Below are 23657 nucleotides of genomic sequence, written 5' to 3'. Positions count from 1 at the left end.
GTACCAGTACCATACATATGCCAGTACCATACTGTTTTGATTACTATAGCTTTGTAGTATAGCTTGAAGTCAGGGAGCATGATAACTCCAGCTATATTCTTGTTTCTCGAGATTGCTTTGGCTATTCAGGGTCTTTTGTGGTTCCATATATATTTTAGGATTGTTTTATCTCATTCATTAAAAAATGCCATTGGTATTTTCATAGGGATTGCCTATGAAAATACCTGCTTTGGGTAGGATGGCCATTTTGACAATATTAATTCTTCTTATCCACGAGCCTGGGATAAATTTCCATTTATTTGTGTCTGTTTTAATTTCTCATGAGTGCCTTATAGTTTTCAGAGTGCAGGTCTTTCATCTCCTTGGTCAGGTTTATTCCTAGGTATTTTATTCTTCTGGATGCAATGGTAAATAGAATTGTTTTCTTGATTTCTCTTTCTGCTAGTTCATCATTGTTAGTAAATAAGAATGCATCAAACTTCTGCATACTGATTTTGTATCCTGTAACTTTGCTGAATCCAATTATTATTTTTAATAATTTTTTGGTGAAGTCTTTAGAGTTTTCTGTATATAATATTATGTCATCTGTAAATAGGGACAGTTTTACTTCTTCCTTACCAATTTGGATGCCTCTTATCTCTTTTTTCTTGTCTGGTTGCCATGGCTGGAACTTCCAGTACCATGTTGAATAAAAGTGCTGAGAGTGGGCATCCTCATCTTTTTCCAGCTGTCAGAGGAAAAGCTTTCAGCTTTTTGTCCTTGAATGTGATGTTAACTGTGCATTTGTTGTATATGGTCTTTATTACATAACAAATCACCTTTAAAAATGGAGGAAGAGGTTATGACAGGGGTATTTAGAAAAGCCAGAGGCTATGTGGTGACTTCTTTTAGTTTGCAGAGAGGTTTAGGCAACAACTACTAAAGTATTTTTAATAGCATGAACATTTTCTATCTATACCTTCATCTCTCCAAGAAAAAAAAAAATTTAAACCCAGGCATACAATTCTACACCTAAAATGCAGCCTTAGATAAAATGTAATTCAGTGTGGTTGACTATAAAACCTCTATCTTCCATGGGGCCCTCCTACACCCACCCTTCTTCATCCTCCCTAAGAGTGTAGCATCCCCTTGTTCTCTGTCCATATTCACTTATCTAGAGAAGCTCAGAAATTCATTTAGCTAAAGAACAAGTAAATTTAAAGTTTTTAATTTTTCCGAAAATTTTTTCCCAAAAGATGGAATGGGACCCAGGGCTATTAAGTACACAGTTCCTACAAGGGAAATTTGGCCAGTGGGTGACAAAAAATAAGTTTGCCTCTGTTTACCTCTCCTGCACACCTACATTCCTTTCCCACACCTCCTTTGTTTTTTTGTTAAGAAACACAGGACAATAAATACATCTGCTAGGAAATTGTTCTGATGAATCCTATTTTTTTTTTACACAGTGATATCCATTCCCAAAAAATTTCTTACCATTTATAATAATCTATTATTAATACTAATCTTGTGATGTCCAGGCTATGGCATGAGCTGGACAGGGGAGATAAATAGATTTGTTTCTGAAATTCTTTAGTTTGGTATGATTTATGGACAAAGCTGGTGTCCCCTGAGAATCTTGGTGTATCTACTCTATCTCCACTCACTAGACACAGTGATGTCAATGCTAGTGAGAGGTAAGTGGGAGATATTAAATAATGTTATAAGTTCAATTGGATCCAATCTTCTTGATAAGTTATGTCTTCTCTCTCTGTCTCTGTGACACTGTCTCTCTCTCATGCACGTGCACATACACACACACACACACATCACATTGTCTCCTTGTCTTTTCATGGTAGATCTATATTTTTGCAGCATGCTAGACTTTTGTAGTTTTTCCTTCTTTCCTAAGAATGTGTGTGATCTTGAAAGGAAGCTTTAAATAAACCTTGTCCAAAAAAAAGTGAAAAGTGATATTTGTGGTTGCTTTTTGTTATGATTCCATGAACATAGTTTAAATTAATTTTAAAGATATGGTCTCTGCCTTTAAAGGGAAAATATTTTGGAGGCCATTTGAGTTAATAAAGAACCTAACGAATAAATGCAAGTGTGTAAAATGTACTTTTCTCTTTGACACTTGACAGGTAGCTATTTCACAAGATGAATAGGTATGTCTCTTGTGATTCTTTTTTTTAGTGTAATTATTAGCTTGGAGAATATACCTACTACCTTTAATAAAGAGACAGTTGTTATATCACAGGTTTTTCATCCTCTATCTGGCCTATTAAAGGAACCCTGCCTAGCAGCAGTGGAAGCTGGGTTCACGTTTAGAAAATTGCTCAGGATTCTCTTTAATCTGCTACAAAGAGAAAGAATTGGGTCTCCTCTAGTATTTGTTTTCCCCCCGTGTATTCATATTTCACTTTCAGAGCTATGTGAGCAATTCAGAGCTACTTCTGGTTGGCAATCCTAAAACCAAACAAACCCAAATTCCATAATTCCTATGTACAATATTATATTTTACATAAAATTGTGTGTGTGCCTTTGTCAAATGCATAGATTTTGCTCAGGACCAGGAGCGACCCTGTGTGCATTCATGTGTAGTGTGTGGGAATGAACGTTAGGCAATTAGTCTTCTCTTGGCAGCTGTTGCTTTTTGTGTGAGTCTGAGAAAACCCCTTGAACACAACACCATGTGACACAGTGTCCCTTCGGTAAAGCAGGGCAGTTGGACTCCTACTTCCCTTCCAGTACCCAAGTCCTTGTATGCACAGCCCTTCGTAGTTTGCAAACTGTTGGCGTATGACATGTTTCAGGCCCAGGTATTATGCGATATGCCTTAAGTGTATAACACAGAAATAGAATATGTCTTAAGTCACGCTCAGTATGTTGTATTAAATCCTTAAAACAAAGTTTATCTAGACTCACCTTCCTCCTTCTATCGGAACCCATAATTATAGGATTCTAAGGCTGTGGAGTTAGCTTACTCCCAGCTCTCATTTTCGTCACAAGGTGTAACCTAATCCTCTTAAACTGTGGAATACTAAAAAAATCACACCAAGGCTCAAAAATGCCAAAACAAACATGTTTTTAACAGCTTCAGGGAAAGCAGAAATAGAGTGGTGTTTTCCCCAGGAAATTGTCTGCACTGTCCAAAGCCTGTTACAGCAGGTTTTCTCTGGCCTGACCTTTGGACTATCAAATGGAACCATTTGTGGCTGCAAGGAGGCTGGGAGACAGTCAGGCTGCACATGGTTCTCCTCGCCATGGTCTAGGCTAAGAAAGGGCTGAGGTTTCAAACCTTTCCTCCCTTCCAGAGAATTCTCTGAAATGGTGTTTCCCAGTCAGCTCGGCCAATTGATGGTCTGATGTTTTAAGAACCACACCTCTCCTCCCCAGGGTCAAGCGCCTGGTTGAAGAAGAGAATACCTACGTAATTTATTTTATTGGTGGCTTCATTCCTGAGTCAAGCTGATGAATGAGCTAGAAGGGATCGGGTGCCTAAGATCCATGGATGTTTGTACATGAGGGTGCCATTCACACAATGGACAAGCCTCAACCAGACCATCATTTTCCACATGCTTCTGTGGGCATAGAACATATACCTTTCTTCTAGGTGTGTGCAGTGCAGGTTTAAAATCTATATATACTTGGAAAATTGTTTTGTACAAAAACAAGGAATGTTGCAGAGAAATAGAAAGATAAAAATACAAATGAGTAGGAAAGTCAGTAATGAATCCCTTGCTCTGCATGAGCCTCATTTATTCTGTGGGTGACCCAGAGTACATTTTAAATTGCTGCTTTGCCTTCTCTCTGCTTCCCTGATCACCAGAGGCCACATCTTCCTCCCCTCCCTTCCCCATGCTCACGTACAGCTTGGCGACTGAAAATTCATTTTAACGTTAACATAAAATGGAAGGTAAATCCAATGCCCCCCAAAATATGTGCTTTGTAAGCATGAACAATTTGAGAATTGTCTCCTGTTTGGCATTTTTCCATCAGTGTTCCTCTCCATTTATGTAGGTACATGACAGTTGGTATATGTAAGCGTACATGTCTATTTGTGTGCGTGAAAATGATTGCATTGTTCAAGAGTTCAGTGCTGAAAGTTCATTTAATTAAACATTTAGAAACATATACTAAAAATAGACATGGGAAATCACACCTTCAAGGGAATTTGCCCTTTTTTCCTGACTACACTAGAGAAAATAAATTTTTTTTCCACATAAAATAAAAGTGTTTTTGTTATAAAACCTAATATCCTAAAGAGAGATCTACGAGATATAATTTATAGGCAATTTGATTTGCTCTTGCTGTTTGGGATACCGAAGCTGGAGAAGGTAAGGCCACCTACTAAGTTTCTTTCCATAGGCAGAAGGCAGGAGGTGATGAATTGAGGCCATTTGATGCTTTTCTTGGACACATGCAAAAGTTGGACCAAAGGGAAATTGAAGAACCCAGATTTAAACTGAATAGGATTCACTTGTTTCCATATAGTTAGGTATCATTGTCATTGGAAATCTAGTGAACCAGCCTGTGCACTGAGCCTTAGGTTAAAGGACAAAGGCATGCATAAGGACCAGTCCCACCTACGGACTGTGTTTCCTTCGGTATCATTATCAAGATGTCATTGAGCCATGAGCTGGGCCACCAAACCACATGAGAACCTGTAGTTTCTAATCTTATAATTCTAGAACACTAATGGTAAAATCCTTAAATACACATGGATACTGTGATTGAGACAGGATTTTGAGCTCAGCTGCCTGTGGTTCTACTTTGTGTTTGGTTTGGTTTGGTATGGTTTTACTGCCTACCCTTCCACAGTATCAGCTGTAGAAATCAACACATGTTGAACTTGCCAGATGGGAAGTTATCAAGACAGAAGGTGGTGTCCCGTTTCTTGCAGGATCCCCCATTCAGGCTTAGCTCCCCTAAACTGGCCAGGCAGGCTTTCACCTGGCTAGCTACCAGAGTTATCAGTTCCGCTTTACCTCCTGGACCTCTCAGGACTTCCACTGCCAGGAAGGAAATAGCCACAGTCTTTGCAAAACATTAAGATGCTCATTTTACTTTAAAATATATCTCTATGCCACAATCATCACTACAATAGAAGTATATAGCATGAATAATCATTTCCTCTCCTTTCAGCAATTGAACTTTTGATCTTCTCTGACAAGTAGGGGAGGAAGGCTTTGCACGAAAGAAAAATAGGTTTATAGTAGATTACTAAGGGGTAGGTTTGTTTTAATTCTGTTTATTTCACTGTATCTCTTTCCAATTCTGGTAAGGAAAAAGCAATTATTCTCTTAAAAATTAATCATCATGACATTTTACTTCCATCAGTTTCTGACAATAACTTGTTGCTGAGAACAGAGATTACTGGAAGACTCTTAGAATCAGTTCCATGTTAGCCAAGAACTGGTTGAGAAGGGCCTCCTGATTGGATCAGTTTTTGAGTCTGAGGCTATATTGCCTTTTGACTTCCTTAAAAAAAAAAATGCTGATTTAAGGGGTCTGACGTTATGTCATCACTTTTCAAGTGCCTAAAATAAATGGTTAAAATCTGGAAGTGTGAGTGAGGATTGTCTGGGCTGGCATCGTTTACAAGAAGGAGCTGGATGGAATTTGTATATTTGTATGAAAATGATGAGGCATTCTCCAAACTCATCAAATGATCAAACCAAGCTGAATTGCCCACAGCCCTGTTTTGAGAACTAAATAATAGATGATTTCTGTTACTGCTTTTGTCACATATTTAACATTCCTAAGAAGTAGACTGTGTTTTGGAAGCTCCTTTTGCATCAGGGCAATGGAGATCTCTACATCTTGCTGCTAATGATCAGCCTCTAAACAGGGAGAGGAAATGCAGTAAATCTAGTCGTGGTATATATAGTGTATACAGCACTGCGGAAGATGAGGTGCAAAAGCCATTCAAAGGAGATGGTCCAATTTTTCCACATTGATCCCTGTACTGGTGATTAGACAGCCATCTCCTCAGCAAGTGTCATAATCAAGTGCTAATCTTTGCAGATAAACGAGACCACCAACCTCAATGGCAGAATGACCACACAAGGAACTTATCTCTGATAAAGATTAACTTTAGGAGACAAATTCTTACTGCGCTCAACTGTACCCAATGGCGGGCTTTTTCAGAGGGAGATATTGTGGTTGATTGAACGTTACGCAGTTTGGAATTTTATAAGAAAATAAACAGGGACAAAAGTGAAAGCATATTAATGACTCAAAATAAATTTTCTTCACTTTGAAAAGAAAAACAAGGCACTCTCTAGAAATCTCTCTGAAATGGCAGAGTTTCATGTGAGAGAGTGAATAATGCAATGATATTATTCTGGATTTTACATTCTTATTCCCCAGCCTAAAAATATATGCTCCATTCATTTTGGTGAGCATATTAAACAATTATTGTTGCTTCATCCAGTAATCAAAAGAACAGATTGTTCCCTTTCTTCTGCAAAGTTATGTGCCTGTATGCTAAGTGATTCTAAGAAATTAGAAAAAAAAAATGTCAAGTTCATTTCGAGGCAGGTAGTTGCATACCAGCAGAACAACTGGCTTTATTAGTTATCCTTGGCTGGTTTTAAAAGGCCAGCCCTCAAAACCACTAGCAAGAGAGCATCCCATGTAATCTAATTTAGATTTAGGGAATGGCAGGAAACCAGTGGGTTTTAGAAATGTGGGAATCTTAACAATTTTACCAAGGCTGATCTTAAATTATATAAGATTGTATTGCCATTGTAGTCAATGCCCACAGAAATTCAAAAACCACTAATTTACTCCATGAGATTCTGCTATGGTCAGTTAAGTGAGACCCAATTAGCAAATGAAATTGTGTATCTTATTTACAAATACATTTTGAACTTGGTTTTATAAATTGAATTAAACACTTGAATTGCTGTTAAGTTGCTCAGGTACATGGGTTTGGAAACTGCCAGAAGAGAGAGAGCAGAGAGGGGATGAACACTATGACACCAGACGCCAAGAATATACACGGATAATTTGATAACCAAGACTATAAGGGAGTATTCACAGATCTGGCCCCCCACCCATTCCCTCTTTGGTGAACCATAGAAGAGAGCAAATAGTGACCCTGTGTTTTATCTATAAATTACAGTGGCTTCAAGAAGCAAGTCTAGACAGTTCATGGAAGGGCCCTCAGATCTGGGGTCTCCTTGAATAACTCCACGACTGGCACTCAGAGATTCAGCAGAAACACTGCTGCATGTTTTCAAGAGAGTGTTCTAGAACTATCTCCTGAGGCCAAAGATTTAGACCTACCATGAAAATACCTCACGTAGTAATTAAAGCATGATTTTTGAGTCATCAGGTGCAGGTTCAAATATCAGCTCGACATGGCTTAAGAAGAACAACTTCAGTCAAGTCACCAGAACTTTCTGATCTTTCATTTGTATATTTGTTAAATGAAGAGAATCAGAAGACCTGGCTCATGGCATTATCATGAGGATGGAATGAGATGTGTAAAGCACGGAGCTCAAATAGTGTACACGCATTTGTCACTCTTACGATTCTTGCTCCCAAGTTGCCTGGGAGAGAAGGTGGCTGGTTCAAAAAAAAAAAAAAATAGGAAGGCCTAGTTCTGTGGAGTGGAAGAAAATGAGGTTTGGGTGCGCTATGACTCATTGACCGCCAGGGAATCATTTACAACTTATCTGTATGTCGGAAATGAGAATTATGTCAGTCCTCTCAACCCAAATAATTGCAGCTGGGATAAGCTGATGCAAAAGGAAAGATTGTTTCCTCTGGATAGAGTGTCTTCACACTATTTAGGGTAAGTCTGAGTAAGCAGATCTATTTAACAGTTTATTTTACCACTTAAATGCCAAGCTGTAAAAATAAATAAGTAACCCACAATAAATGTGTTTAATGTGTGGGCATTATCCTCATCATTTTTAATGTCACTTCCAGAATGTCACAGCCACAGTTGTCTTGTCAACCCAGGGAAAATCTAACTGATTTCACTTGCATTTACTCGGTTTGGTTATCCGTCCTTCACTTATTTATTTACTTTTTAACTCTGCTTGGTTAAAAATGGAAGTGCACACAACTCAAAAATGTCTGTGGGTTTATGGGAATGGGCATCCTTGGAATTATTTCCAAAGTGTGGGTTGAGATGGCCATCTGCTTAAAAAGGAGAGTGTGTGAGCTCCCAAGCGCTGTGCTTGCATAACAAACCCAAGTTCTGTGTTTCACTGGGAGCATATTTGTGAAATCCCTTCCCTGACTCTCAACATGATAAAGTGAGGCATGTGTCATACAAATGATCATGCTTTCCTGAGATTCTTGTTCCTAAGAAAACTGACTTAGCCTAATTTCTTTGTGAGAAGTATAAGGACTGAGATCAATACACAATTTTCTGTGGTACTTAAAGATTCTCTGTGAATTGAATTTTTTTTTTCAGATGCAAAGCATTTCTCTATCACGCACATAACTCTATAGGGATAAAGAAGAGATGGAGAAGATTTTCTCAGAAAATGGCAAGGATTGTGCAAAGTAAGAGGGCCAGGAATAAACTCCGGGGAGCTCCCCTCTGAAGAAGGGGAGCTGCACATTTATAGGAGAGGTTCATTTTGAAGTAAATAGTCTGACGTGGGCCATCAGTGTGAACAGAAAGAGACCAAACCAGAGTATATTTATGTAAAGATGTGGTACATTCTATGTACAGAGCATCTCCCAAAATACAATGAAACTCTTATCTGGGATGAAGATAAGCCCACACCAGCTTGGCTGTGACCTATACGCAGTAATCTGTGCTAAATTCCATAAATCCTTCACAGAATAATTACAGCACGCATGGTCCATTTGGTTTGATCATATCAAGTTAGAACTTTGATCTATGTTCAATAACATACTGTAACAATTATCTTTTTTACTCCAGCCGAGAGGTATATTTTCTAACTTACGTTTTAAAGGCAAGTAGGAAATATTTCTGTCATGGAAACACACGAGTGGAATACCCTTAGGTTTGGGGAAGACTAGTCATCCACTGTGCCACAGACGTACTTCCAAGGACCCCATTTGTCTCTGGTCTGAATGTGCTCCTCTTGTGAAGGAGTAAGAGATTAGCTCCCCTGGGAATTATGCTACCCTTCTAGACTATATCCGCTTCTAGACTATATTTCCAAATAAACTTGGCCTGCTTCCAGGCCAGTCTTCCTGAGGCCATCACCCGTATGGGTAATACTGGGTCCAAGGAATAGAGACACAGGGAGCCATTTGGCAGGACAGAAGATGTTGAGGACTGTGGTAGGATCTCACACCGCATGGCTGAATATCGACAGATATGCCTGCAAGTCTTTTCACGGTTTGGGGTCAGACCATGAGTAGTTGGAAACATACGGTGGTGGGCCTGCTCCCAGGTGTTTCCTTGGTCTTATGTGCCAATGAAGAACTCCAAAGAGTCTGAAAATTCTAAATTCAAACTTAGCTATCAAGTCATACAGAAGCTGTATTTTTCAAAATAGTTGAATAGAAAATATATTCAATAAGTTAATGGTTTTTAGCTTGGTTTGTAATTTAAATAGTGAGACATATGGTCCATGGCTCCCTGTTTTATTAACTCTTGCCCTGTATCCCACAGATGTAAGTGAACTGCCTCCTGCTGGCTTGCATTTGTCTCTCATCTAGGGTAAGTGGTCCTTGGGGCAGAGGAATGCTAGACCAGCCCAAAGGCTGAGAGGGACTAGGACAAGCAAAACGCCTGTGTTTCCTGAGGACCATCAGCCCCTATCTATATCTCTCAAGAATAAATGCAAGAAAAAGGAGAGTTTATCCTTTATGGATGCTTCTCTAGGCACTGGGGCAGCAGTATGGTCCTGTCCTATGTTTCCAGCTCAGGATATCTATAAATGTATCGTAAGGCTGTCTATAGAGAGTTGGAATTCAAATCAATTCACATATTGCCAATGTGACATATTTTTCATCTCATTCTTGAAAACCAGACACTGATATTTTTGTTCGTATAGCCTTCATTAACTTAGCGGTGGAGTTCATGAGAGCTAGTTTATGTGGGAGGTAGCTGAACATGCCTGAAAGAGTTTAGGGGATGTTTTCCCTGATTTTGAACATTATACCTAAACATTTCAAAGTGCTACTTATATCGGAGGTTGGACATTGACATGCCTTTCTCCCACAAGAGTCTTGAAATCCACTTGCGTGATGGTAATTTTCTTGATGTCACCTTTTGAAATGAAGCAATGGTGTCAAGGGACATGTTAGAACAATACCGATTAACGGTTTTTCCTCTAAGCACTGCCTCTCGTCCACATGTTTGCTCTGGTGGAGAAAGATTTCACTGGTTAGCTTACTTCTCTGGGAGTGTTTTTAGTTTGCAAGGGAAAGGAGTAGCCCATGAACTTGCTTTTGGTATCATGTTGTGAGTACACAGCACACCCCAGGTGGATGTTATTTCTGAGACGTGTGACTTGTCCTGCTGTCGCACAGTCCCTTTGGATAGTGAGCATCAGTTTTGCAGCATGAAGAACAGAATCAATACTAGCACTGAAAATCTTCCCGTCACTGTGCTTGCATTGGATGGAACAGGTAATTTGGTTGTTTATAAAGTTACAGTCCGTGCAGATCCTGCCTTGTGCAGCTCTGAGACTGAATGACAGAAGTGCCAATGAAGGGAGTGAATGATTCTCCAGCAACTGACATAATAATACTAACCCTTCAGATTCATTTTTGCCTCAAGAAACGAAAGTCTGAATGTCGTGCTTGTCAAGTTGTGAAAAGTGGGATATTCTCTTCTCCTTTGCCAAAACGGACGGAAGCTCTTCTCTCGATTCCTCTGTTTGCCCCAGAAAGATAGGCGAGTTTTGATAAATAGAGGTTCTGCCAAAATTCAGTCCCATGTGTGAGATTAATTGGAAAATTCTTTTCTCAGAAGTCTTGTTGAGGAGAATCATTAAAATATTTCAGGATTTTTTTTAAACAAGCAGAGTATAGATTAATGTATTTTTACTCTTTCTCTCTCAAGTAGACTTATAAGGGAAGTATTTACTTGTCTTTTACGTCTGAAACCTTGTAAATGCTTACTTAATATTTGTGGAATAAATTATTTAATCCTCAGCTGATCATTTATACCAGGTGCTGGCAAACATTTTCCTTAAATTTTTTTTTTTTGAAAAGGCACCCAACCTGAAAGTGGACAAAGTCTGATGCAAAAAGGAAGGTGTGATTTATTTTATCACTGTATCTATTTAATGATAATGAAGGGAGAAAGTTACAGACTAAGTGAAATTTCCAGTGTGGAAATTCATTGTCATATACAGGATCTTTTACTCAACTGTTTATCAAGAAGACAGACAGAAGGAAGGAAGGGAGGGAGGGAGAAAAAAAAATCCTATCAACAAAATCTATTTTGTTATAAATTTGTTTCTGTTTCTTAGGGATGTTTTGGACAGGTGAGCTAGAAGACAGAGAATACAGATAAGTAGCCCTTCGTACTTAAACCATTTTTTTAAAGCTATATTACAAAAGAAAATGTATTTGATAGTAGACCAGAATTATTTGCATCCAGATGCCACTGTGGAGCAACTTTTTCATATATGATATTTCTATCATCATGTAATGTATAATGTATAATGTCATTCATGGTAATAGAATATTACACGAAGCAATATAGGTGTGATACTAATGTGAAGACCTTACTTTTATTTAAAAAAAATAAGTACTGTGTCATTCTGAAGTAAGGGCAAACTGTTCAAAAATATTGAAAATGTAACCTAATACGTGTTATTCAATGGTTTGATACATCAAAAGAACAGTACCAATTGCTCAAAGGTGAACTAAACTGACTAGGTAGAGCAGATATAAATATTTCCCTGTAAATCATCCGTGTGTTCAGAACAATTGTTGTTTGAATGGCTTATGATCCTTGAATGTAAGAGATCTATGTGTATGTGTGTCGTCCAGGTCACATCTGTTTGCTGATGAAACACAAAGAGCTTTTCATACAGAAAAGCTTACTTAACTCCTTTTTGAATTTGAAAGGAAGAACAGCAATACAAAACTCCATTTTCTTTTTTAAATAACCTGCTAATAAGTAGGCTTCTTATCTTCAGATAAAAGTAGCTTTGCTAAAGAAATTTCTGGTTTGAGCATAATTAAGGGCCCAGGAACGTTTGAGTGCCGTGTGCTTAAGAAATGAAGCAGTTCATCGGTTGAAAAGGAAGTTAGGCAATGAAGGTAAGTTAAAAGGTAACCAACTAGCAGTGGCACTGACTTTAATGCAAAACAATGCATCGGAGTTAAGTATGCTGTCTTCTCTTCTAGAGTGAAACAAATCCGCATCATTCAGAAAAAGGGTGCTTATTACAATAAAACCTTTTCTCCAGTTATTTTTATGTGTCTCCTAGGCTTTATGCACTTAATCACAGTATGTATCTTCCAAGTATGAAAGAGTGATTTATCTTTAATCAAAGGAATACATTGATCTAACTGTGTCACATCTCGATATATGCCACAAATCTGAAAGCTGGATCTCAAGTTTGGTTAGATTTTTTTTTATTAATCAGTTATTTAGGTATAATGGGGACTCTGCTATCATTCTTCATTAACTTACTGACTTCAGTAAATCCTCTAATGAAGTTTGAACCTCATACAGGTTAGCTATTTACTGATACATGATTAATCACTTACAATAATTAATTAAGGAACTTATGTAGGTCTTGCCAAGTCAACAGGAAAGGCTGGGGAGCTGAGTAAGCATTTTTACCCCTTTACAGTTTTTGAAATAATGTTGCATTGTGACTGTCTTGATCACAATGGAAAAGTTAAGATACGCCAGCAGAGAGAGAGAGAGAGAGGGTGAGGTGGCCAGGCCAAAGCTCTTTCTTATTTCTTAGTTGGACTCTAATATCCACAAATCTTCCTGTCCCTTTTCTCATCTGAACTTTCAAGGCTGACCTTCCAGAGGTGGAGAATGACAGACAGCACCAGGGATCAAGAAATAAATTGGGTGGTGCCTTGGTGATGTGCGCACACTTAAAAGGAGCAGGTCACAATAGGAAGAAAATAAAGAGCTTTCTTATAGGCATTTCTATTTTAAAATACTGCCTCACTGCACAGTATGATGAAAAGATCTTCAGAGTACATAAAATCAGTCATAATGGAAACTCCTTTATGGAACTCCAGGCATGGAAAATGGCCCGGGGCTGCCATAGAAGAGACAAGGGTAATCACATGTTATCAGAACTGCATCATTGTCAGTTTATCTAAAATCCAGGACTCAGAGCTGACTTTAACTCTCATAAATTACATTTCAAAATATATTCAAGAATTAGCACAAATCATCTTATTGAAATAAAAATGGACTGACCACAACAATAAATCAAACACAGTAGTTACAATACAAAGGGGTTTCTTGTCATGTGCCTTTTAAGCCCTCAGCTCTTTAGGGGGATACTGAAAATGAATCCACACAAAATAAGCATATATAAATGTATTTCATAGAATATATGCAAACGTCAAGTAGTTGTGCTAGAGTGATGGAGATCTCAGCATTTTGAATTAACAACTGCCTGAGATTCAGAAATTTAAATAGCTTTTACACTTTTTAATGATGAACCCTTTTTGTCATATTTCTGTAAGTTCCAAAAGCCTGTTTAGCCAGGACTCTGTCTTACCCACGGTGAGGAACTACACATGCAAGCCATGAATCCCACTCAAAAATTTTATGTTTCCATTAAAAAAAAAGAGGAAAAAATTATTTCACACACACACACAACACATGCAAAGCCACGTCCACACACAAGCTAGAGCCTAAACAAAAATAACACAGAGCATTCAAATATACAATCTGAATAGAAATATATTATGCATGTTGAGAAGCTACTACGTCTTTGGAAAACTTGACATTACATAACCTTTATTACATTTATTATTTCAATAATCAAATATTGTAATTTATTGATTCATCCTGAAAACAAACTGCCTTGAGAGGACTATATATCCATCCTGAGGACAAATGAAAGCAGAGATTTGGCCCACCACGGCTGCTATACCGTACTGGTCCTAGAACTTCCTTATTTCAAATAGAATAAAGCAGAGCATCAAAGATGAGCAGCTGCTCTTCTTTGTCACTATGACAAGGAAGACTTGTAAAGGGAGTGTTCTGAAGATAAGCAGAGATGTATCTATTGGCTGCAATGCTGTGGAGTTTTCCAAAGTCTGTTGACTGTTGTGTGTGTGAGGGGGGCTCACAATAATCACGAAGGCATTTGAAGAAGTCTTCCAAAATTGCCAGCCCAGAAATTGTGACCTTTGTGTTTGATGGTCATAAAAATACGAAGCCAATGAATTCTAACCCAATAATTCACCAGTTGTTTGAATCCCACTGCATTCTTATTATCACAATGGCTTTAGCATCTGCTAGAGAGGTCACCAAATATTTATCCAGATGATTCAGTGGGTAATTCAGTAATAGATGAGTCACTACCATTCAGGGTAGCAGAGTATTTATGAGTTTAGTCTCTGGAGTGAGATACACCCCTACAGTGTAGCCTATCCCTACATCCAAGCTTATCTAACTGTCACACGTAAGACATTAAAAAAGGTTTAATATCACAATTTCCTCTTTGTAAAATGGGGATACCAAAAATAATTTGTTCCTGAAGTTACTGTCTGGATTAAATGTGACAATGCATGTAATACACTTGACAATGATCAATATGTGTTAACCATCATATTTGTTATGTTGTTTTCAATACCACTGTCCTCACCCTCACTACCATTCAATGGAAACAGTTTCATTCAGGTACATTTCTGCAAATAAATACCCTTATATTAAAATCTGGCTCCTTGCGATTTCTTCCCATTAGTTCTAATGTAGTTTCTTGTGGCATAAAAAGATAAATAAAGAAAGCCAGTCCTTTGGTTATAATCAGTTAATAATATGTCTCCAGGACATAGTCTCTGCTTCCACTCGGCCCCCAGCCACCCTCCAAACTCCCACATACAGAGAGAGAAAGGAAAAAAGAGGAGATAAAGACACGGGAAGGAGGGAGGGAGGGAGCCAGGGGAAGGCAAAGAGACCTTCTATTCTATTATTCTGTAACACTGGCTAAAAATATGCCCATATTTTTCAAATATTCTTTAATTGGTACAATACTTCCATGATTCTGTTTACTTTTTTCTGATGGTGCTGTAATTTTTCTGCATCTCTTTAAGCAGAGTTACCCTGTGTGGAAACAATATTTCCAGATATTTTATAGTATTTAAAAAATAATTATGGAAGGTGGCAAAGAGTCTAATAAGAAAGCTATCTATTGTAAACCTGGTCATTGTTTCCTGTCCAATTGTTGTTTACCACCTATTCTTTGTGTGTGTGTAACTTAAATTATTAAAGTTACTTGTCATGAAAATTTAATGGGAACTTATACATGGGTTTTGTTTGTTTATTTATTTGGGAATGGATTATTTTTAGTGTTGGAGGTTAGAGCTTTCAAGATAGAAATGTCCTGAAAGGCATATGCGGATAAGAAAACGGATAATGCCGATGAATCTTGTGAACTCCAAGTCTGATTGGTAGATTTGTATATGTGTTTAAAATGAAGAAGAATAACAAAGTTCCCATATAATTTATTGGCTCAATTCAGTGGTCAACAACAGTGCAAGAATGATAGAGAGGAAAATTAAAGAAATATTAACTTGGTTATTAAAAATGCAAAATTTCTAATGTCTAAAGTTGTTTTAATTTATTAGAATAGAGAACATTTTAGAGATACAAAATTAGGTGATATTAAACTACCATATTCCAATTTACAGAAGAAATTATATAATGTAATATTACATTACTTTGCACTGAATAATTATTGCTCAGTTAAAAAGCAAAGTTTAAAATAGTGCTTATAATATTGTTTATAATACAATCTAATTTTGCCTAAAGCAATTATATGACAAATGTATATGTGCATAAATATATCTTGTGTACTAATAATTAGAGGAATGTACCAGACTGTTAGTTATAGTTGTCTTTGAGAAGCTGTTTGTAGAGCTTTTTATATTCTATGCTGTTTTTCTGTAATATTTGAAGAGTAAGTATATAGTGAATGTATTGCTTTTGAAATGATTACTTTTGTAATCAGAAGGGAAAAAAAGAACTAAAGCATGAAATGCACAATTAGTCTAGATTTGTGAAATAAAAAATGATTCTTTTTTTCCATCTAACTTAGCATTTATCAAGGACTAGTAACCTAAATGCCGAAATATATTATTACTTACAGACCAAAGCTATTAACCATAAAGCTATATATACTCACCCAAAGTGGTTGACTGTGAAGTGGAATCATTTCATCAGGAAAGAAGCATCCAAAAAGATCATGAGTTATGTACAACCTACACATTTTGGAGCTTGTTCAACCATCTCCAAGCCAACTTGTCCAGGAAGGAAAACATCACCCTCCCAAGCCCTGGACTTTGAACTGTTGAACTCTGCCCCAGGAAATATCCTGGGCAACTGAAAGATATAAGCACACCTAGTCTCCAAGCAACTTGAGTTCCATTTAGCACGTAGCTTCATAAAGCTTAATGAGAACTGGCTATCTCCTCCACTTTGGGAGACAGTAGGTTCAGTGGGAACAGAATGTTCTGGGTTTTGCAGTGTGTGAATGAAGAGATTGCAAAGCTGAGAAGCTGCCTGAATCAAGCATTGCAGTTCAAGGGAAACTTTTGATTAGTGCACTCTGTGGCTACATGGTTGAATGAATAATGACACTGATACCCTACTGACTACTTTGAAGCAATCTCATTAGCCTGAAATTCTACCGATACACATGCTCTGACAACTGTCATTCACGAGAGGGATGTGGCAGAGTGCTGGTGCTGGCAAGACCATATAGCCTCAGGAATTAGACTGCCTTGCTGCAAACCCTGACTGTGTGCGACACTGAGTGAGTCTCTTAAGTTCTGTGTATCTATGTTTTCTCATCTGTTAAGTGACAATAGTAATCGTACCTATCTCATGAATTGCTATGAAATTTAAATGAGTTAATATTTGTCAACATCACAGAGCCTGAAACCTAAGAAGAATGGTCTAAGTATTTGTTAAATTAAAAAAAAAATCCCATCCTAACTGATTTAAGCATTGCTCTGGACCCTGGAAATTAAGGTCCATGCCTCCTTTTTCAAATAGCGCTACCTAAAAAATTCACACAAAATGCTGTGGGGGTGCAAATGAAGATGAAATGAACCCTGCTCAAGGAATGAAAGAAAATGATTTCAGGAGAGATAGCACTGGGTTTCAGAACCTGAGTGGGAGATGATTTGGCCCAGAAAAGTAAAGGAGGGGCATAACAGAGAGAATAATGAACATCTACGAACATGTACAAACACCACACACCTGCGGGGACAGGTGAGAAACACCCACTATGCTTTTAAACTGAAAACCTTGGAGCACAGACAACATGCAGATGGTTACAGCTGCTGGCCCTTGTGATAAGTTCGGGGACAACGGTTGCAATAGATTTTGTGGTAACTGAGCAGCATTCAAGTTTGTATTAAGTAGGAGAATGGCAGAAGCACATATGTATTAAAGAAAAGTAAATCTGGCAGCCACAAAATAATAAGTGCTTGTTGGGGGCCAGGGGGCAGGGACAGGAGGCAGGAAGGGGGCATGGAGGGTGTGCTGTTCGGGCGGCATGTGAGGGCCTATGCTTCATCATGGAAGGTGGGAGGGAGTGAAGTGACAAAGCTCTTGAGATAATTTGGAGGGGAAGCTGATGATATGTGGGGACTGAGTCTGAGGTAGAAGGAAGCATCCAGTATAAAATTCAATTTTCTAGCTTGGGCAATTGGGGAATGAGCAGTTCTTTAGGGAGGAGGGTAGGGGTGGGACAGAAGGGGAGGCAAGAGTCCCCTTCACTTTGCGGGTTGGAGTCACCTAGACAGCCTTATCTAGAGGAGATATCAAACAGAAAGGTGGAAAGGTAATCTGAAACTGGAGGAAAAGGCCAAGTTAGGAAATAGACCCGGGAGTCACTGCACACATGGAGGCCATAAGAAAGAATGAAATGAATCAGGGAAAAATGGGTAGACTCAGAAGAGAGATGACAGAACATTGAGGAAAATCATTTCAGGAGTGGGCAAAAACAGCAGCTAAGAAAAACTGCAGGAAAAGCTAGAGGTTAGCAGGAGACTCAGAATAAAGAGGGTTCCCGTTTGTTTATGTTTTCATTCATTCCATAAATATTGGCTGAACAACCATTATGTTCCAAGATACAGGAATGCAGGGAGTGGAAACACTATGTAAGGGAAATGGACCCTCTTCTTCTTAGCATGGAGTTTCAAGTCTATTATAAACGACTTGAAGACTATGACACATAAGTAGTACAAATAAATATATATTTGCAAATGTAAAAAACTTCCCTGTGAAGGAAAGTACCACGGCTCTGGAAACACAGGTGGGGAACTAGAGAGGCCTCCCAAGGGTGTGGAAGCTGAATGGAGATGTGAACAGGAGTCAGCCAGCTGGCATGGCTGGCATGGTGCTATGTTCCAGATGGGGCGAGCAGTGTGTGAGGCTGTACACTCTTCTGACTGCGAAGACATGACAGGAAATGGAAAGACAAGAATGCGATGTCCCTCGTTTCTTATGCCTCCCTCCAATTTCTGGGTCGTATGTAATTACAGGTCTGTATTTTAGTTCATGACAATACGGTCTCTACTAACGGGAGGAAGAATTCCAAATCAGACGGGTCATTATAAAGGACATGAACACTGTCCTCAGATCTCTCAGAGGAAATTCTGAAGGAAGGCCCTTGACATCGGTGTTCTCCCTTAAAAGCCCAGGGCTAGAATCCCGCGTCTCTGATTATTAACAGCCAAAGAGTGAGTGGCCTTCCTTGGGAAAGAAGACAGGCAGATCAGCGTTCAGAGCCTTGCCCAGGGGGGTCGCAGGAAATCACATCCTCTGCCTGATGAGTTTATCACCCTGGGGTTAGAAAGAGGCAGCCACTGACATCGCCATCTGGGAATGCTCTGCATTCAGGCAATGGGAAAGAGCAGCTTTGCCAATAGACGTGCAATCGTGTGCCCCTTGGAATCAGAGCTGTTTTTTCACACCCCAACAATTCTTTGCTTTGCAAGGGTAAGGAATTAAACCACTTGCCCTTTCCAGTGGAGTAAATAAAATTCTGAAATACAAAATTACAAAACATAAAATCCCAGATGATAGTTGATAAAATGCCCCCCTTCACAAACTCTAATTCTAGGCGTGGCAGGTCCAATACAGATTTTATGGCTCACCTGGTCAATACCAGGCCTTGGAAAAAGTCTAAGAAGTCTCGTTTTGAAGAAGAAGTCAAAGACTGTCAGAGAGTGACCATGAAGGACCGAAACTAAAATGAGCGAATGTTATCCTGGTAAATGAAATCACAGGGAGTCAGAAGCTGGCTAAATTCATCTCCACGGAACATCTCAATCTGCTTCTAATTCAGATTTTCTGTTCAAACCACAGCCCATCCTCAAGGGCATGTTCATATTTTCAGGTACCGCTTTCAAGTGACGAATGGGAGATGAACACCCTTTTTGCCAAAAACACATTTTTGCTCAGTGGCGGCAGCTCTTTTCAAAATCCTCTGTGTCCATCAGTTGCCCCCGCTTTGCTCTGTCTTTTCTCCATGTGGTACATCATCATAACTACATGGTTCTGCTGGTTGACTAGCAATCCACACCTCTGACAAATATCTTGGGGTTCTGATGATGAAATTAAGGGCCTCAGATAAAGGGTAAACGTTACCTGTATTTCACTAATGACTCCCAAGTCTTTGTTGTGTTCTGATAATGTTTACTTGTTACCCATTATAAAATAAGGCAAATACATCCAATTTTCATGATGAGCAAAAAGTATTCATAATCTTATCATGCAGAGAGGCACTGGAAACACTTAGGTATAGTTTGGAAAGAATTTCATACACATGTACGTACATATACTGTATTTGATATTTTAATTATAGCACTAACTCAGTTCCTTCTTCTCTTTTGCTTGTATGAAGCATTGTGAGGATGTGTGGATCGTATTTATGCACCAAACTACCGGGTCTAAAACCAGTCAAATCATTCCCTAAATGCAGTTGTTGTGTAAGAGGGCTGGAGTAGGTACCTGGATTGTAGCTCTGCCCTGTAGCTCTTCCTGAAGGCTGGGTCCTATGGTTTTAAATAATAAAAGAGGCCCAGAGTACTAGATAAATAAGCAATACAGACATTATCTCAGGAAGAACCGTGACTTCCAAAATGAGGTGCTAACAAATCACACTGTCTATACCACCATGTTTTGCAAGGTGAAAAATTCCATGACCGTTGTCTTGTCTACTAAAGATGCAGCTTTTTCTTATTGTATGTGACTTATTACAAAAGTCCAATGCAGCCAAACTGGTTTTAAATGTAGAAATGCAACTAATGCCTCATTCCATTAACTATTGAAAAACTGTAAACCTTTTCAGGATTTTAGTCATTAGAGCTTGAGATTCCCAGAGGAATGAAGCATAAAAATCAAGCTATGTCCCTGCCACAAATGGCTACAATATCTAGAATGCAAACATAATGTGCTGAAATAGGACAGCATTTTATGGAAGACAAGAGGAAAGTAGCAGATTCCTATAATTAAGACTAGCAATATGTTAGTCATTTTAATTCCCAGGATCTGCATATAGTTACAGTTGAATAAGAAAGTAAAAAGTAATTACTTCTGTTTTAAATTGAAAATGCTTGACTCTTAGAAAAATGGCGGTTCCTCTTTCTTTTATGCTAGCTTTCCCAAAGGCAAAATAAGATGTTAAGTTCATTTTTTATTTCAATAAATAGACAGTTACACTCAAAGTTCAAGGAGGATCTGTTTGCTACAAAATTAGATGCAGTTGTAGCTCTTGGTTCTCTAGGTTATCAGATTTGCTAGTTAAAAAAATGGTATGTGTAGCCCCAAGGAAAGAGCTGATACTCGAATATATATGTGTTCAAATCAATAGGTATTACCCCTTATTGAGTATCTCAGATATAAGTCATGTGAGCACATGATTGTGACCGCAACAGCAGCTGCATCCCAAGGGGTGTCAGGAGGACAGGGAAGGACACCAAGCCACACTCAGTCACCCTTTTGGTGGTTATTCCAAAGTCCTTCGAATGGGTCTTCTTTCTGAACATCTCTTCCATACAAGTAAAAAGGGTGCACAGGCGTTTTCCCACAGTACATCACAGGAGACAATATGGGGAAGTCTGAACTAGAAACTGTTACATTTACGCAACTAGATGAGACATTTCACAATAAGAGTTTTACATTTTCATGAACCTTTAAGTACTTCTTGTTTCCCGTAAGGAGAGACTGGCCTTTCTTGCTACACTTTGGCACTTCCAGTGAGAAAGAAAACCAGGAAATGTAATCAAATTGAATATGAAAGCAGAATAAGCTAGAAAGAGTCTGACAAACAAACAGAACTTCTAATCATTCGTGTGACTTCTACCAGGGCCCTAGGCTGATGTTTGAAAGAGTTCTGACTTTATGTGATCCCATGAATGCAATATCTGCCTTAGAATGCAAGTATTAAAATACTATGATATCCATAGATTATGTAACACCCAGAGGACCCTAATGTCCACTAGGGACTTCACGTGATGATAATGTATCCCTGATGGTTCATCCATTCTAACAGATGTACCACTCTGGTAGACTCTGTTGATAATAGGAGAGACTGTGCATGGGTGTATGGGAGGTGAGGGGGAGCTGCTGGGTGCATGTGGGATATTTCTGTACCTACCTCTCAATTTTGCTGTGAACTTAAAACTACTCTAAAAAAATGAACTCTTTAAAAAATACTTATGTCTAATGGAGATATTGTGTCTGGTGAAGATAGGCTCATATTCCATTTAAAGAAAATTTCTCCTCTAAGAAATTAAGCACTAATAATGTAGATACTGCTAGAAATACCTACAAGCTTTTTTTTACATTTACCCTTTGCAAATACAGTAATAATATGAAGATGCATGTTAGATAAAGCACATATGACCTAAAGACTGTTTTGACTGTTGGAGCCTATCACAGAATTAGGCAGCACACAGCTATTTAATTACTACAATTGTTATTCTGATAAGCAAGAGTTTGGTCTACACTAAAATTTCTTTCTTTCCTCCTCCCAACATATAACTTACACTTTCAGCGAAATATTTCCCATACAACTCCACTTTTCTTTCTTTGATGTTGCAAATTTTGGCTGAGAAGAATCAGACCCTGACACTACTGAGGAAAAAAAACTTGTGATAACCAAACCGTCCCTTGCCCAGGAACCCAAGAAAAGCCATTAAAGAAAGGCCCAAACCTACTTTACCTGAGCAGCATAGCTCTTAAGTAAAACTCTCTTCATATGGAACTTTCACCAGTATGTTGCAATCTTCCATTTTGTTAGGATATGATTACATTCAGGTCTACATGAAGTTAGGATAGACACGTTGCCACCAAAAATAAATTTGTGTTTCTATAACATCTGTTTATGGCGGTGTATATAAATAAGATGAGTTTCCACCCCAGGGTAGGACAAAGAAAAATACATATCTTTTTATGAGTTGGCTTTCTGAAAATGCAGCTAAATGTAAGAATGTGGGGGTGGAACCCAATATAAATGCAATGTCAGAACAAAAAAGAACCACCTACTAAAATCTTTCTTTAAAAAGCATCCATTTCTAAAGAAGAAGCCTTGCACGTAGGCTCACATGTAGATTTACTACCTACCCCAAGTAGCCTTCTGACAAGTGCTTCCTCGAGGGACAATCTTTAAACCTCGAGGTTAAAAAAGTAATTAAGCAAGCTGTAGAACTGAGATATCTGTTACTATTCTAAATATTTAACAGAAGTTGAGCGTGGCAGGGACTTGCAGTTCTATTCCTGAGAGTTACACCTTTGGAAAATGATTTGAAAATCAACATTCAGAGATAGACAAGATTAAGCCCTAACCAGCTCAGCTATTAAGAAGTGCATCAGTCATTCTATGTGTTGACTTATACTAATACTTGAGAAGGATATTGGTTTTTTTCTGCATATATATATAATTTATAATTTATATGTTATATAGGTAGGCAGATGTATGTATATTTTTAAATGCCTGGGAATGCAAATCAGATGGGCTGCTTTTTCATTGGCAGGCTCCCTAGCATGTTGCAAAAGTATAATAGACCTGGCTCCCTGACCTTAAATACTAGAAATATCCCCCAGTCATTGTGAAACACAAAAACACACATATACCCAAACCCCCACTGGAGAGTGGTACTGCCCAGGTCGAGAACTACTCCATGAACACAGGCTGATAGGCAAGTCACAGAGTCTTCCCTTTGGAGGTCTAGGTGACCTGGGGCCAGTGTTACTGGATACACAACCTAACTCTGCAGGGAGCTCCTCCCACTACCAGGAATAGGCTTGGCCAGAAACCTCCTTCCAACTTTCTCAACTTAGAACGTTTGCTTCACCAGCGCCTGAGGCTGATCTAGTGTTTGCGTCTCTGACATTGACAGGGGAAGGGAAGTATGGGAAATCAGAAAAAAAAAAAACAACTTTGAATTTTGTTCAAACTGTAAAGAGCAAACATATACTCTACCTTCACCCTTAAATGGATGACCCTTTATTTTCAGGTATTAATTTTTTAACGTGAATGATCTTTCTCAAA

At 38.5% G+C, this 23657-nt stretch overlaps 1 long non-coding RNA gene across 2 annotated transcripts in view; it reads right to left on the bottom strand.

Moving 5' to 3' along the window:
- Window positions 1-23657, bottom strand: part of LOC118968104 (uncharacterized) — a 35126-nt gene that overhangs the window by 10391 nt on the left and 1078 nt on the right. The window contains exon 1 of one of the 2 annotated variants that reach the window (XR_012129895.1): window positions 16275-16526. The exons of the other annotated variant lie outside the window; for it this stretch is intronic. This is a non-coding gene — a long non-coding RNA (uncharacterized lncRNA). Of the gene's footprint in view, window positions 1-16274; window positions 16527-23657 lie in introns of those variants that run through there. 2 annotated transcript variants of the gene reach the window in all.

The sequence above is a fragment of the Manis javanica genome, chromosome 4 (genome assembly GCF_040802235.1).
Source record: "Manis javanica isolate MJ-LG chromosome 4, MJ_LKY, whole genome shotgun sequence".
NCBI classification, from domain to species: domain Eukaryota; kingdom Metazoa; phylum Chordata; class Mammalia; order Pholidota; family Manidae; genus Manis; species Manis javanica.
The sequence above is the reverse complement of the archived record's forward strand: the minus strand, read 5'-3'. Positions and strand labels throughout refer to the sequence as shown.